Source organism: Arvicanthis niloticus (genome assembly GCF_011762505.2).
Source record: "Arvicanthis niloticus isolate mArvNil1 chromosome Y unlocalized genomic scaffold, mArvNil1.pat.X SUPER_Y_unloc_1, whole genome shotgun sequence".
NCBI lineage: Eukaryota > Metazoa > Chordata > Mammalia > Rodentia > Muridae > Arvicanthis > Arvicanthis niloticus.
The window spans coordinates 1,671,280-1,676,528 of record NW_023044978.1 but is presented as its reverse complement, the minus strand read 5'-3'; the positions used below and the strand labels follow the sequence as shown (position 1 = coordinate 1,676,528).

Here is a 5,249-nt window from a genome sequence, read left to right as displayed (position 1 = left end):
TATTTGAAAATAATACAATTACTTACATTAGAGATGATATAAATCCACAATCCAAATAACCTTAAATTACACAAGATCTGATTAATGTCTGATAATAAGGATTTCCCTATGAAGCACGATATAAAATCATCATTTTTTCATCTTCAGGCTAAATTTTTAGTAATTTATAATTTGTGTATTAGTTTATTTACTTTATATTAAAAGCATTTTGATATTTATTTAATTTAATTTTGTGTGTGTATGTGTATGTGTATGTGTGTGCACATGTGTGTGTATGTGTATATAATTTGCCTGTATCTGTGCAATGCAGAATGGTTGCAGGAACCTCAAATTTGCTGATAATAGAATGAAAGGGCTGTCAGTATGCTAAAACAATTCCACCAGCACTCAGCAATACTAATACGAAATATGCTAGAAAAATATGTTGTTGTCATTTCTAGTGCTTGAAATGTAGGCTTATCTTCAATAAAAGTGTCTTTACTCTTGCCACAATAAGACCATCATAATTTCATGGTTGGTGGCCTGGGATCAGCTATAAAAGTTTTGCATGCATCCAGGTAGGTCCCAATTGTTACTTATAAAGGTGAATGAGATTTCTATTAATGTATTTGCTCGGTAAACCACTAAATAGTCATTATTTTGGGGTAATGTTAGCTCTAGAGGTGCAACTTTATTATAAGAAGCACATCACTTAGTGCAGTATTTCAAGAATTTTACGTGTACCCTTTTTGATATCTATTTCCTGTTTGAAAATGAATACAGAATTAGCCATATTCCTATTTATTTTATCCACCATACTTTCTATTTCTCTTGAATTGAAAATTTAAATAACCTTTTCTTTTTTAAATTGTTTTATGTTTGTATATTTTAACAGAGGAAAACTATACTAGTATAGAAAAAATGGCCAAGAAGTGTATTTATTAGTATAAATTTGAGCATGTTGATCTGCTGTAGCATGGACACCACTTGAATCTGTCCTTACTTAACTGTAAAATCTATTTCAAAATGGTGATTGAAAGTGTCAGTCTATACTGGCAGAGAGCCAGAATACTGGGTTCCAACAAGATGTATCAGTTTCTGTTTGAAATATAGCTTTCTGCATCTACAAGCTGAGTAAAATCCTAAGCTAGTTTCCCAGGGAGAGCCTGAGGTGTATAATACCTTTTACAGAGAGAAGTGTCTGGTAATGAATGCTTCATTGGCTAAACCCTTCTCTTCTTTAGGTGTCTCATTAATTTAGAGATCTTTTGTGAGGCTACATGGCCTGTGGTAATTTCCTCTACCTCTGGATGGGCTAGGGCCTTTGACCTATATGACTGGATGACCCCAAAACTATGGAGGCCTCTTGTAAGAAACCTGAAGTCTGGGAGCATGGCAAAAAGTACATTCCATCTGTCAGAGTCACCAAATTCATACGGTTTTACAGCCCATGTTCAACCTGAAACCAGGCTGCCTCTCACAGTCCTTCATATGTATATGAGTAAAGTATAAGTATTTTTATTAACTGTTTGTCTGTTGAAGAATATCTCACATCTCGGTATATTTTCTAGGTATCATCGATATATTCTTTATATAAATGGGCATTTTTTTAAAATTTCAAATGAGTGAGTTCAATATTTCTTACATATTCATTCATTCATTCATTCATTCACTCACTCACATATTTGCTCATGTGCCTTAATTTTCAATAATAGAACAATTCATCCAGCACATGGCCACTTTCATCATCTGGCACGGTCACCTATGAGAATAGGGGCCCACATGTTTCACAACACCCCTTTCCTTTGGCATCACTATGTTTCTCCGCACATCATCACTGGCACACAGGTCTATTAAGTTAGGGCAGGAAGACCTATATGAAGACATAAGAGACATATTAATTTCAACAAACATGTTCAGCGGCCAAAACTAAGTTTTATTTTCTCATATGTTACAGGTGCACGGTATTATCCTTGTATGCTTCCTTGTTGTGAATTTAATCTTTGTTTGGACTCAAGGACTAGATTATTGTACACTATTTGTAGTTTATTAGAGTTCCTCTCTTGGGAGACTTCCACAACCTTTTATATAACTCTTTCCAAAGACATTATGAAACCATGCCTTTGGCATTGGCTCTCTGGATCTATTGATACAAGAGCTCAGTGCATAATCACTAGAATCTCATTTCGACAAATGAATGCATCCTGTGAGGATTCAAGGAAGTTGAAATAAGCAGGCAATCCTTCAGTATGCATTTATGATTCCTCTGAGGTGAGGCAGATAAACATATTTCACAGAAATCACACTTTTATAGGCTATTCATATGCAATAGGAATGATTCCGACACATAGAAAATCATTACAAATGCATAACGAATCTGTATTAATTTGAAACATGGGTACTTTTTTTTTCAAAATGTGACCACAAATGAAGTTACATACATGTATATTTAGATTGAGATGAATATATATATATATATATATATATATATATATATGTGTGTGTGTGTGTATACATATATATATGTATATATATATGTATATATATGCATACATATACATACATACACATATTTGTATATATTTGTATACATAAATATGTATGTATACATATGTATAAAATATATTATATATGTGTATATATGTATATATAATATTAAATACATATATAGTAAAGGACAGAGAGAGTCATAGAAAGACAGAGAGAGACAGAGAGAGACAAAGACAGAGAAAGATAGAGAGAGTAGAAAGAGAGATAGATATATAACCTATTTTTAAAAATTCATTAATTTTATAAAAGGGTAGCTCTCACTAAAAATTTTATGGATTAAATATGTTAGTTTTTCTAATAAAAATGTTCATGTAATTTCTGTCACTTTAATAAACATTGTAGACAGTTACAATTCATGCTACAATTTTTAGATGAAATTTTGAAATTTATATTCAGTGTGATTGTGGCATTTCAGCTATAAAACTTAACTGCATCTAACTGACAAATACTAAACAATTTGAATTAAACTTTTATTGTGATTCTAAGTCCCTTTTTTCTGTAAAATGAATTAGCAAATACATACAATTAATTATTAAAATATAAATGTACAATATGCATATGGAGTATCAGAGTGAAGATTTTCTTTTAAATAATACTCATTTACAAAAAGGAAATGATTTGACTTAATTCAATATTTTATTGGCTGGTTCTGCTGGTACTGCCTGTTGCAACATTCATAGTCTGTATCTCCCAAATCTTAATGTTGCTAAATAGATTTCTGAAAGACAGCAAATTTTTCATTTGAACCACTTTCCATTGTATGAGTTCTTGATCAACTAGCATGTACTTATATATGACTACTGACAGTGGGAATGCAATCATATAACATGGTTGAAATAATTGATGGAAAGATGCACATCATTGCTCTTGTTTGACTGAGGAGTTGTTCTTAGCTTTATAGTAGATGTAAACCTTGATGGCTCTCATATGAAGTAATCTGCAAAATAAATTTCAACTCTTTACTTTTCTAGAAATTAGAATAACTTCCTCATTATTTCTTCTTTATGGTAATGGGCAAAATTACCACAAGCAGTGCAGATGGAATTGTGTGGAAGGGTATCACAGAAATAAAGTGAGAAAAAAATGTAAACCTATTTTTTTAACATCTTACCTTGGGAAGTTCAGTCTCCAGCAAAGTCTGTGATTCTTATGGCAAAGTATCCTCCATTTGCTTTTCAGTTAAAACAAATAAACAAAACATAAAGTCACACAGAATATTAGATTTGTGAATATTTGGAAATAATTCAGATTTTTCAAACCATGGTTGTAATATAGTAAAAAATGGTTCAATTTAGAAATTTAGTAGGCAGCAAAAGGAAATGGAAATGGGAAAGTGACAGATTTTTATAATGATTCATTATTTGTAAGGTGGGCATTTGCTGTACATTAAACTCATTTTTTCAGCAAGGTCAATATCAAGAGGACATATTTCATGATTGCAAGTATAGAAAAAGGTTTGTAAAACAGGACTCCAATATATTTAGAAAAAATCCTCAATAAATATATTAAATCACTTGAGACTGAGTGTTTTTCTTACATATACAAAACAAAAAAAATTATCAGGGAACATACAACCTACAACTTACAAAGAAATCATAAGTATGTCTTAGAGTGGGAAAGATACAAGATTAAATCATGCTGGTTTTCTGGTAAAGCCACATTCTGTTTTTAGCAAGACCTACCTATATTATCTGTATTTCATCATTTATTTTATTTTAAAATCATTACACTTATGACTTTAGGCCAATATCAAGGAACTCTGTTTTAGACCACAATCTATCACAGTAAAGAGAGAATTGAAGAGAAAATACCCAGTTTTAACATGATGCACTCTGGGGAAATGGGTATTTTCAGTGCTCCTGTTAACTCATGCTGAATGAGAGGTTTGCTAAAGATTTCAACATATTATTAGTGAACTATACGTGATTTCTAACCAACAGCAACTGTTTAAGCCTTAATAAAATCAAGCAATGCATCAGGTGTCACAAATCTGTAGGGCATGAAGGTACCACATTAAGTATATCCAGTAGTCTTTTCAATGTTTCCATAATCATACAAAACTATACCAAACACTTTACTCTGTCATGTTAATGTTAATACAATCACTCATAAATAACCTACCTGTAATAAAAATTTTATGATGAAGAAAATGAATGCAAACACAATGCTCCCAAGAAGGATAAACTCAAGGTTCATGGCAGCTCACTATAATCTATGTAAATTCAAAATCTGGGAAGAGAAATTAGATCAATCAAACTGGAACAGTCTTTTGTAATCTATTTTCTCTAAGCTGCCGGATGATAACTGGTATGAGCTGCTTGCTGCCTGGCCTTATATACTACTAGTGAGGTCATAACATACCATTGTATACACAAGTGTGACCTCATAATTACACTAAGATCAACTGATAGGATAATCCTGGTCCACAAGAAGGCAGATGAGCCCTGGTTATAAACTTAAACAATGTAGGACAGGTTCAATATGATGGAAAGAGAAAAAAGCATTATGGGATACCATGTGTAAGATGCTTAAAGTTGCACAAATCATAAACACATTGATTAAATGTGTAATATGTAATTACTAAACCCCTTTTGCTCTTTCAATATTCTTTCCATTTCTGCAATACCCAACATTCATTTGAAGACACAGACAAACATGCACACACACACGCACACACACACACATTTATCTATATACAAACACCACACACACACACACAC

The 5,249-nt window shown here is 32.0% G+C and overlaps 1 long non-coding RNA gene across 1 annotated transcript; it reads right to left on the bottom strand.

Moving 5' to 3' along the window:
• Positions 1-3,197: 3,197 nt before the first annotated feature.
• On the bottom strand, positions 3,198-4,791 carry LOC143433930 (uncharacterized). The gene is made up of 3 exons (XR_013070062.1): positions 4,651-4,791; positions 3,641-3,700; positions 3,198-3,466 (listed from the first exon to the last, which is right to left on the bottom strand). It is a non-coding gene; the product is annotated as an uncharacterized LOC143433930 (long non-coding RNA).
• Positions 4,792-5,249: the final 458 nt, after the last annotated feature.